Below are 12,677 nucleotides of genomic sequence, written 5' to 3'. Positions count from 1 at the left end.
GGCTCACCAGCTTAGCCTTAACTTTCTTAAGAAGGCAGAAAGGGGCTTCCTAGGTGGCACAGTGGTTAAGAATCCGCCTGCTAATGCAGGGGACACGGGTTCGAGACCTGGTCAGGGAAGATCCCACGTGCCGCGGAGCACCAAATCTCCTGCGCCACTACTGAAGCCCCACGCCTAGAGCCCGAGCGCACCGCAACAACGAGTAGCCCCGAGTGCACCGCAACAACGAGCAGCCCCCGCTCTCCGCAACTGGAGAAAACCCACATGCAGCAACAAAGACCCCAGGCAGCCAAAAATGAATAAGTAAATAAATAAAAGAAAAGAAAAGGCAGCAGGCAAAGGCATGCACTGTATGGTGTTTGGGGCCAAGTGGTTTTATCTTGAGCTGCAGCCTTTGAGTGATATGATTGGCTCGTGCAGGTCCCTGGGAAGATACCACCTCAAGGTGGGCCTATGCTAGGCTCATCTGGTACTGCTGATAGGCCCTGCCCAGAAGGGACTGCCACAAAGCAAAACAGTAGGATTACTGCCAAAAAGAAAGCTCTCTTTGCTGCTTTTCCACTGCACGTTTGAAATCGTCCACTCTAGAAATTATACCTGTTCAGATGACAGATCTTCTATGTTTTCTCTTCTAAAGGCATCAGATTCTCAATCCACACTATTTCAGTCTGGGGCGAATCCAAATGACTACTGTCAGAAGACAGCCTCTGAGCAGCTGACAGCACTCAAAAGTAGGTGACATCGATCAAGAACAGGTTCCAGGGTGTTGAGTTCATTTAGCATAAATGTCCTATGAAACCCTCTCTCTTAGACACTTCCCTTTCTAGTCTGAACATCCTTCCTCTGTTCCCAGTCCTTGGGGTAATTGTTTTTCTTGCAAATCTTTCCCACTTAACACTTTCATTATTTAACTGTGAAGGGAAATGAAATCTTGTTCTCGGAAATTCTGGTATTTTTTTCAGCAGCAGTAAATATTTTTACACTAAATTTTCTGATAATCACAGCAGTTATGTCTCATAACAAAAGTTCAGAATATCTAGAAAAGTATAAAGGAGGAAACCAAATTACCCATAACCCATCATCTGGGGAAAGGTACTATTTAGATTTAGATTTTGGTTTTGCACACACACACACACACACACACACACACACGTTCTAGGACTGAAATAATGTGTGCAATTTTGCATGCTGTTTTTTTCCCTTATTTTTTTTCTTCTATATCTTATGTTTCCTTTTTTAAAAAATTGAGGTATAGTTGATTTCTCTTAATGTTTTAATGTAAGCATGTCCGCATGTAACTTAATACTTACTGAAAACATGTTTTTTTATGGCTGTACAATATTCTACCATCAGTGAAATATGGGGTGGATCCATGGACTATACTGTCACAAAAACAGATTGGTGAATAGGACACGGACTCTTGAAAAAGACACGTCAGTTCAATTCCTGGCTCTCCTACTTGATGTTTGACCTCATGCAAAGTACTAAGCTTCTCTGTTCCTCAGTTTCCTCATTTGGTTTTTTGTTTTGTTTTGTTTTGTTTTTTCGGTCTCACCGTGCAGCATGCAGGACCTTAGTTCCCTGACCAGGGATCGAACCCGGGCCCCCTGCAGTGGAAGCCCGGAGTCTTAACTACTGAACCACCAGGGAAGTCCCTCCTCATTTGTTAAGGGGAGATAATAATAGTACTTACCTCTCTGAATGCTTTCATACATTTATAACCCTTTAACAGCACCTGGCACTGAGAAATTTTTTAATAAATAAAAACATTATTATTTGTACCAAAACATTGTTATTTGTACCAAAGTTTATTGAATAAATGTATTACATTTAGCCTGTTTTCAACTTTGTATTATTATAAACAATGACTTACGAACATGTTTTGGACACAAATCTTTGTGTGCTTTTCTTCTTGCAATTTTAAGACACAATTTAGAGATGTGATCACTTACCAATGAAATGTATATAGTTTTGGACGTCATTGAAAACATGAGTAGTGTATGAAAATATCCCTTTAAGATTTTAATAATTCTTAAGATTCCTTGTATCAACTGTTAATTTGGGATACTGAGGTTTCATGAAGAGAAATAAAATTAGAGTCCGAAAACTTGGATTATGGGTCTCATTCTACAGGTTGGTAGCTGAGTTTACTTAAAAAAAAAACCCTGCAAGCTGTGCTGAGCTTCAGTTTCCTTAACCTTGTAGAGTTGTCAAAAATAAATGATGTGATAATAATTACCTTTTCTGGAGAGTGCACTGTGCTTCAAGACCTTTTGGTATGTTATCTTAACCCACAACACAACTATAAGGAAGAGACATTTTAACCTCCACTTTATGGGTGTATTTGCTGAAACTCTGTGAGGGCAAATAACTTGTCAGTGATCGCAGGCGGTTTCCTCTTACCTCCATGGCCCACTGTCTCCAAAAATTCTAAAGGACTGTAAGTGTCATTTTTTTTTTTTTGGCCGTCCCGCGTGTCTTGCCGGATCTTAGTTCCCCAACCAGGGATTGAACGCGGGCCCTCGGCACTGAAAGCGCCCAGTCCTAACCACTGGACGGCCAGGGAACTTCCCTGTTAACTGTCATTTTATTATTATTGTCTGTAAGGGTTTTGTTGATTTTCCTAATGTGACTGCCGCTTCCAAAATAAGACCACTAGGGGGCAGCAGGAACCTTTGTAACCTTTTTGTACAGCTGGAATTTAAAGATTGGGAAGGGGACGGGGGGAGGGAGGAAGAGCGAGACACAGAGACAGAAACAGAGAAAAGAGACTGAGACAGAAGAAGGGAAAGAGGGAGGGAAGCAAGAGAACACCAACAATAATATCTGGGGTAGGGAAAGGCCACAGGTCTGGTGTGTGAGTGTGTGTATATTTTTGATTAAAATAAAGTTTTCTGACAATGTTTAGTCATTGAAAACAATCATCTTTTGTCTTGAGGGCTATTTTATTAAAGTTCCCATGAGAAAATTTAATATTAGTTAATTTAGAGCTTGATGTTCACCCAGTTACCATTTTCTTAATGATGCCCAGTTCTTCAAAATCTGCTGTCTTGATGGGTAAAAGGGATATGCGTCTGGAAGTTGTACAGAACTGTGTTGGTATTTTGCTTCCATGATTTCCCAGCTTTTGTAAATCTGAATAAGTAATGTCAGTTCTCCGTCTCAGCTTCTTTATATATAAAAGCCGAGATGACAACACCACTCTTGCAGGGTCGTGTTGGCAATGAAATTGAGATACTCTGTAAAATATCATGGAATGGATCCATGAACTATAGTGTCTCAGAAGCAGATTGACTGATGAATGATAGAACATGAGTCCTTGAGAAAGATACTTCGGCTCAATCCCGTGTTCTATCACTTCCTTAACGTTTGACCCGGGCAAGTATTTTACCTTTCTGCTCTGCAGTTTCCTCAGTTTCCTGATGCCACTGACACTTAGCAGGTGCTCAAAGCATGTTGGCTACTCAGATATTTGAAGACCAACAACTCATAGGGTGTTTAACAAAGTGAAAGTTAATTTCTATTACATTTTTTATAAACAGCCGTTTAAGAAAATGTTCTGCTGATTTTCTAGAATACATTCTGAACATTCTGGACTAGTTTTCTAAAGCTACTTTCAGAGCATGGGTTGAAGGAGTCACTAGCCTCAAGGTTTGGAAATGGCTCTTGGTATTCCTTGTTTGGGTCTTACTGAACGCCTTTGGACCTGAGTTAATTTAACGGAGGCACTGCCAGAAGTCCTTGTTATCCAAAGGAAAGTAGTTTGATAGTGGTCTCAAAATTAGGTAGTCAGGATGGTTTTAACATTTTAACTCATCTGTTCTCTTTTACCCTCAAACTCTTATCGAAGTGAGCAAAACTCCTTCAATTATTTCATATTTTTTATAACTTTTTATTTAGATAAAATTTTCAACTTAGAGAAACATGGCAAGTTTCTGTGCAAGGAACATATGTATATCCAAGGAACTCCCATGCCCTGTTGTAACTGAGCAGGACCCTACTGGGGCTTTCCTGGTACAGACCCCTGCCCCATATTTTCTGCTGTAGCTCCTCTTTAAAGTAGCCAGATAATAGTATCTCATGCATATTTCCTGAGTTTTTCAGATGCTAAAAACCAACACCAAATGGAAGAAATTAACTACTTGATGATCATGAGAATGTAGCCCCCAGAACTACTGACACCTAAGGATTGATAAGGTTAACTGCCCTGTTACCTCACCATCAACCAATCAGAGAACGGTACATGAGCTGATCACATACTCTGGGACACCCCTCCTTCACCCGGCCTTTAAAAAGGCTTTGTTGAGCTGTGACAAAGCGAGAGAGAGGCATGGACATATATACACTACCAAACGTAAGGTAGCTAGCTAGTGGGAAGCAGCCGCATAGCACAGGGGCGGGATAGGGAGGGAAGGAGGGAGGAAGATGCAAGAGGGAAGAGATATGGGAACATATGTATATGTATAACTGATTCACTTTGTTATAAAGCAATTATACCCCAATAAAGATGTTAAAAAAAAAAAAAGGCTTTGCTGAAACTCTTCAAGGAGTTTGGGGTTTTTTTTAGGACATGAGCCGTTCTCCTTGCAAGGCCCTGCCATAAACCTTTCTCTGCTCCAAACTCTAACGTTTTGGTTTGTCTGGGCTCTGTAGGTCAGGCACACGACCTGCGTTCATACTCTCCACATTCATCGATGGCTGATATTATATTTTGCCCCACTTGCTCTATCATTCTCTCTTTTTTTCTAAACCACTTGAGAATAATTTGCAGACATCATGCCCTTTGTTAATCGATAAACTGAGACATATTAAAACATTTTAGGAGTTTGAGCAAAAATCAACTCAGATTGGGCAGTTGCCAAACAGAAGTGGTTAGGGATGCTCCACTGAGAGGAGCTGGGGAGAGACAGAGAGAGAAAAGATGAAAGCAAGGCAAGGAAACTGTTTGATTGGCTGTACCTTAGCATCGGTCATATTTGGAAAAGCCTCATTGGCTGTTTGTGATGAGTAGTCCTTGGGTTTTGATTTCTCCACCTTGAGACCAGTACAGACTTAGGTTTTGGCTTGTTTGCATAGGCTGCCAAGGTACTAGCACCACCTCAGTCTCATGGCCTCTTTGTTTAATTAATTTAACACCTGTAAGGGCAGAAATTTTTCCCTTCCTCCCTTATAGGGTCTTTGGCTGGTCATCTGAAAATTAAACTGCTGTAAGTAAGACAAAGTAACAGGAGAAAAACAAATTTAATTGTGTATGTGTGGGATTCCCATAAAAAATATGAAATCCAATGGCAGTCAGGTAATTGAGGCTTGTGTGCCATTCTGGCTAAGGAATGGGCTATGGCCCTGGGGCTTCAAAGGGGAGGAGGGCAAATCACAGGAAGATGAGAAGCGCAGATGTTTGCGCTGCCAAAGAGATAAAAAGTTATCTCTGGTGATAGCTCTCTTTCTGTCAGGGCCCTATTTAAATTCTTTCAGGCAGTGAAGAGAGGTAAAAGGTTTCCTCGAGTCTGCAGGTCGCGGTTGCCTTCAGTTCAAAATAACCCACATGCCAAAGTGACACATTTTGGGGAGAACTATTTTGCACACTTTACCCTTAAATACCTCAGAATTTATTTCCCAATGACAAGGACATTCACTTACACAACCACAGTACAGTTACCAACAGCAAGAAACTTAAGATTTGTGCAACACTATTCTGTAATCCAGAGTCCGTATACAAGTTTCATCAACTGTTCCTATAATGCTTTTTATAGATGTTTTCCAGGATCACAATTTGCACTTAGTTGTCAAGTGTTTTTGGTCCTATAAACTGGAACATTTACTCAGTATTTATTTTGCTTTTTGACCTTGACATTTTCGAAACGGTTATTTTGTATTTTGTTTTTTTGTAGAATGTCTCTCAATTGAGGTTTGTCTGTTATTTCCTGATGATTAGATTCAGGTTATGCGGTTTTGGCAGGGAAATCACAGAAGTGGTGTACTGTTCTCAGGAGACACTAGCATCCATTGTTTCAATATATTTTATAACAATTGTTCAATTGCTCCATTATGAAGCAAGTTATCTAACCTTTCTCATTTCCACTTTTTTTTTTTTTTTTAAAGCATAGTACCTTAGTGTTGGGACAGAACTTTGTAATCGTCTTTCACCCAGTGTGAATCTCCTTCTCAACATTCTTGACAGAGTAACTTCTGCCATGTATGTTCCTGTGATACTGTGATTTATAATAAATATATATTTGGTCTGGTCCATGGTTACTGGCACACAGCTCTTAAAACCTTTGGAATTTCCTAAGTGATAAGACCTATGAAGCATCTTTTGTTTCCAGTTCCTGAAATAGCTCCAGAGCTGTAAAGGTGAAATGGGTGTCTTTTTTAATTGAGATGTAGTTTATGTACAATATTATATACTTTGGGTGTACGACATAGAGATTCATAATTTTTAAAGGTTATATTCTACTTATAGTTATAAAATACTGTGTTGTACAACATATTCTTGTAGTGTATTTATTTTATACAAAATTTTGAAGACCTAGTTGGGATTGAAGGTATTGAAAGTTAGTTCTATTTCTAGGGAGGGTCCATGATCCCAGATAACTCTTTTTTTTTTTTTTTTTTGGGCCTCTCACTGTTGTGGCCTCTCCCGTTGCAGAGCACAGGCTCCGGACGTGCAGGCTCTGTGGCCATGGCTCACGGGCCCAGCCGCTCCGCGGCATGTGGGATCTTCCCGGACTGGGGCACGAACCCGTGTCCCCTGCATCGGCAGGCGGACTCTTAACCACTGCACCACCAGGGAAGCCCGCAGATAACTCTTGAGAGAAGTTCCTGGTTGGACAGAGTAGCAGAGAGGACCTGCAACCAACACCAGGACCCTGGGCCCTGGGTCCCTCCAAGGGGCCCATGTGTGGCAGTAGGGAAAAGGGCAGTTCTGGGCTTTTCAGAGGTGGAATGAGGGAGTTCATCTGTGGGAAGCTGAGGATGGCAGAACCAGGAGAAAGAGCAGGAAAGGGCAGCACTGAGACATGAGCAGCTAAGCAGTTTCATTTCAGTGAGGTTTCAGACATTTCTATTTGGGGTGTTAACTGAAAAACACACGCACAACCTAAGAGTTGAGAATGATGTTTTATTTGGCGGACTTACAGAGGACTTAAGCCCAGGAGACAGTCTCCTCAGATTGCTCTGAGGGACCACTCCAAAGAGTTAAGGGAAGAGCCAGGATATATAGGAGCCTTTGCCAAAAAGAAAAACACCAGGTAGTCGGATCATCAAAAGATTACTGCTAATTAAAGAAAACCAGATATCTCAAGTTAATGAATTTAGTGCCTTTCTATGTGTGGGAAGGTGCAAGAGTCCGGGTTTACTGAAATTGTTCCTTTGATATGCACCTTAACTATCTAGGGCCAGGATCCTGTTTTCTCCATCCTGAATCCCCTCAGGGCGCACCGTCTGGGGTTGCTGCGGAGGCTGACCGCTTGATGGCGTCAACATGCCTTGTTTACTGATATGGCAGGACATTCTTTGTCTACAGGGGTTTAAAAAGTTGTGTGTGTGTGTGTGTGTGTGTGTGTGCGCGTGTGTGTGCATGTATGTGTGTGATAACATGATATTTTGGGCAAGTATTTTCCATGATATAAAGTTTTCTCTTGAGCTGTGTTCCTTCATTTTCTGCACGTTCCCCACTTCAGCACGCGTTTTGTTTGTTTGTTTGTTTGTTTGTTTGCACCGCCACAGCCTCTCCCGTTGCGGAGCACAGCTCCGGATGCGTAGGCTCAGCAGCCATGGCTCATGGGCCCAGCCGCTCCGCGGCACGTGGGATCCTCCCGGACCGGGGCACGAACCCGTGTCCCCTGCATCAGCAGGCAGACTCTCAACCACTGCGCCACCAGGGAAGCCCTAGCACGCGTTTTGATGGAAGTACTGCTTGTTTCTCATGTACATCAAACTTGCTAAGTAGACTGAGGTTTCTGACCTACAATAGCAACTCTCTGCATTCCATGGATTAGTAGTGGTAAATTTAGTTCCACACTCACGTTAGCTCCCAGACTCCTTAGAAATTAAGATACTTCTCTTTTGGTATAACAGTTTTATATTCAATAATTTTTTCTTTACACCTGTTCATTAAGGTGCAATGAATCAGAGGGCTTTTACCAAGTTTACATCTGTTTCCTGTGTGGTCGGCCCTTTCCTTTTATTTCCTGTATGACATGTCTCTACTACTCAAGGCAGAAGGGTGTAATTCAGGGAGGATGAACTTTACTCTTCCCTGATGGTCACAGTGAGTAAATGCTTCCAGTGGCTCAGAAGTCTGCCTCCTGAAGTTTTCTTTTAACCTATAACCCCACCAAAGATAAAGTCTCTTATCCAGTCTCCTATTACTCTGGGATCACAAACCACTCCCTAGAAATATAATTAACTTCCAGTACTCTCAGTCCTGACGGCATCTGGAAAAATTTGAGGCTTTTGTCCTCTACTAAAAATCGATAGTCTTTCTCCTCCACCCAGGTATCCCTTCTCAGAGAGGTGAGATCTGGGTTTCCTGTCCATTGCTGGTCTTTGAGAGGTGGGAAGAGTAAGCTATTTTGCGCTACAGACATTTTCCTCCTAGGTTCTATGAATATTTAAAGTTAAACCTATGTCACCAATTTAAAGATGAATTTTCTTTGAAAAACTCCAATCTTCTACTTGAAAAGTTAATATCATAATCATAATATTAATCTTATTCTATAAAATTCATAACTCCGTCCTTATGCTAACAGAAATTTGCTCTCCCCCTGCTCTAAGACATGTTACAAATCTTCTTACATTAACGATGAAGGGTACAGACATACATCACATTTCTCAATCATTAGTGTTTTGTTTGACTAGAGGGGAAAATGTTTGTCTACCTTACCCCAAATGTAATAACATATCAAATACCACATATTATTACATCAGTTTCATCTAATCCCAATCCATTCACTATTGTTTTAAATAACTTCTCATCTCTGGGGGCCAAATCCCACACACACACCCTCCACTGCCTCTGTCCTTTTCTAGTATTTGAAGATGCTGTCTGTTCTTTCAGGTCTCCCTTTCCAGACTTAACATTCTGACTCGACTGTTCCTCAGACTATCATCCTGGCCATCTTCCTCTTTGTAAATTCCAGTAAGTCAATGACTCCTGTAAATATGGCAATAGGACACCACACATGTATCTAATCAATGGGGCTAAAGGCTTCTTTTGTTCTGAATGCTTTCTTTCACTGATGCAACCTAAGGTGAAGCAGCTTTTCTGTGTAACTATGTCAATTTTTTTCACTTGCTGAATTTGTACATATTAGAAATCATAGAGTCATTCGGACATGAACTTCTATTATTAAGTCAGATATCACTGATCCTATGCAACTGTACATTTGAAGTAGATCTAGCAAGCTCACGTTTATTTATTTATTTAATGATGCTAGCTGATAAAAAACATTTATGGAGCAGACGGTCTTCCACAAGCCACTATTCATTATGAGTGCAAGCTCACTTTTAGGACCTTACATTTAGGCATCCTTAGCCCCTTTATTTTAGCTTGTCAATGCCGTCACAAATCCTGATTCTAAGACAAAGTATTACAGCAATAACTCTTGGTTTAGTTTCATGCAAAAACTGGAATGCCATTCTTTTCATACCTTCATTAAAACATTAATTAAAATATTAAAAATAGCACAGGGTTAAGTAGAGGTTCCTGGGCATAACAATAGGAATTTCCTTTTAGGTTAAAAATGATACAATTTAAGGTTCTTTTTAGTGATGCATCACCCAGTTGTTCAACCAGGTTTGAACGCACCTAATTCTGCCCATGTCTTAACCAGGGATCGCAACTTGTCAGTTGAGTTCAAAAGATGTTTTTGACTTAAATAATTCAGGCGGGTCATGCATTCTTCATTTAGCCATAATTCGTACCTTTCAGTCTTAGACTAGCTTAATAATATATGTTACCTATTTACCTAGACTCTTCAGACGTTTGTAGCCCTATCTGAATCATTCCACTTAGGGTAAAGAAACCTTAAAAGAATGTCATCACCATGCTAAAAATGAGGAAAAAAAAAACCCCAGACATCTACAAAATCATAAAATTTCTGGAATCCATGAAACAGCCAGGGTCACAAGACAGAAGAGGCACCGTTCTCGAGCTCTTTTCTAAGCCTCCACTGGGTGTTCATGAAAAAGATTGGGGGCAGGACAAGAGAACAGAGAAATTGCCCCCCTTGGTGATGAAAACAGGTACAAAACTTCTCTTATTTGAAGAAAGCCATCTGCCTCTAGTGGACAGGCAAGGAAACCTGTCTGTCTCAGGAGCCTGTGGTGATACAAAGAGAGGTCTACAAGCACTGGGAAGGGCTGGAAACTCTCTCCATGCCGGAACACCCTCATAGATACCAGGCAGAGCTGGTCTGCCCTGGTGGGGGGATGAGTGGGTATGAGTGCTGAGATAGTCCCATCCCAGAGGTCAGGTGCAAGAGTCCTTCTGAGTGTGAGGCTGTACCAGAACTGAGAACCCCTTCCCCTACCTCACCAGGAGCCTAGCAGCAAGTAGCAAACCACAGCTGGTCACTGCATGGAGAGAGACAAGCCCCAGGTCCCGGGAGTGCAGGCTCACAGGGCCTGCTCAAAACCGAGAGCAGAACAGAAACACTGAGGAAACCCCTCAGGCACCTCAGACCCCAGAGGAAGCACAGGCTAACAGCAGCTCACCCCTGGAGGATGCAAAGTCTACGGTACACTGAAGGCAACTAGAGCAAAACAAAACTCAAATGCAGCTCAACTACTGACTACGGTGACATATTCCCAATGTTAAAGGCTGACCGATGTGTGGCTATTCAGGGCACAAATACAACTGACCTCTGTCTTCATTGTTTTTTCTACACCTAGCGTCTAGCATTCAACCCAAAATTATGACACATACACACATAAAACCAAGAAAAACAATCCAATGTCAAGAGACAAAGCAATCCACAGAAACAAACTGAGAGATGATCCAGACGGTGGAGCTATTAGATAAGGACAAGAATGTAACTATGATTAAGAGGTTTAAGACACGCTAAACGTTTGTCAAATGCTCTCTTGAAATCTAAATATAACACATCTCAACCCTCTTAATTCAGCTGCCATCTTAGAAGTCTCTCTCTATATTTGGGTCTGTTTTTCCCTGAACCTCTTGAAACCTACTTCGTTAGAACCTGGTCTATGAAGTTTATGAAAGCAGATTTCTATATTTGGGTCTGTTTTTCTCTGAACCTCTTGAAACCTACTTTGTTAGAACCTGGTCTATGAAGTTTATGAAAGCAGATTTCTTCATGCTAATCATCTTGTTTGTCTGGCTTAATTCTCTAATTTCCCTCACCACTTGGTTCAGGTACTCATCCAATATTCTCTGCATAACTTTAAAAAATGTATTGATTTGATCTGATTGTCATCACTTCTGCCTTTTCTTCTCTTTGTCTCCCAAATCACTTGACATACTGGATGTCTCATGGTTTCCCTATTTTTTAGCTTATGCCACAGGTTTGCTGAATTCTCTCTTGGGTCCTCCTGAAACGTTTCTAGCCTTTTAAGCTTTGCTGTAATTTCCCTCCCGTTCCTGTTATTTTTTCTTATGTATTTTGTAGCTATTACTATGGATCACATCACTATAACAATTATAGTTCATTCATTTTAATATATTTAATTTGTTCTAGAATTTGACATCATTTTATTGTCAAATTATTTTACAGGTTCCATGAAGCTGAGTTTTAGTTTCAGTTTTAGATGAGCCTTTGAAATTTCCAAGTGAGCCCAAGTGGTCCCCAAGTTTCCCATATATTTAACAGCTAAATGTGTTAGGAGCTAAGTATACCTTTGCTTAACTGTATATGCTTTGGAGGAAATGGACAGTGTTTTAAGGGTTTGCTTTGTCTTCTTTTCTGAATAATAGATTTCTATTCGGTATGCTGTTATTGTTGTTCTTAAAGGCTTTTTTTTTTCTAAAAAAAAAAAAGTTGTGTGCCTTGTGTTTTTAATGGCTTGGACGACTCTGTGCTGACCCTTCTCTGTCGTGAACAGCGCTAAAAAATTTTGTTTTCTCCTCCTCTTTAGTGCTATTTTTATCCTGGTCCACCCACTAGTTTCTACGAATAAGTAAAGGCCTGTGGGTCTATCATCCTTAGAAAATCATATTACCACCCTAATTTAATATGCAGTTCAGATCAAACAAATACTCAAGCAGCATTTTCAGAGTGTAAGCTTCATGAGGGCAAACCATATCTTTTGCTCACCGCTCTATCACTTAAGCTTGTAATAGGGCCTGTCACCTGAATAGGCCCTCAATGAATTATTTTTGTTGAGTACATTTTTTTTTTTTGTATGTGTGAATGAAGCACACTCTGCTTGCCAAATACCATGCCAACCATTTTCTAATATATTCTTACTTAATCCTCCCCATGATTTTGTGACTAGGTATTTTAGTCCCTTTTTTACAGGTGAACGCGTTGAGACTCAGGTAGGTATTGTAACTTGCCCAACATTGCTCAGCTAGAGCAAAGCAAACAAGATTCAGATCAGGTCTTCTGACTGTCAGTCAGTGAGTATTTACACTAAACGCACTAAATGAGAAAGCTGAACGTGGCCCTCTAGAACACCACCGCCACCACCTACATTTACTGAATACTTTCTAT

Source organism: Stenella coeruleoalba, assembly GCF_951394435.1.
Source record: "Stenella coeruleoalba genome assembly, chromosome: 11".
NCBI classification, from domain to species: Eukaryota; Metazoa; Chordata; class Mammalia; order Artiodactyla; family Delphinidae; genus Stenella; species Stenella coeruleoalba.
This window is presented reverse-complemented; position numbering follows the sequence as displayed.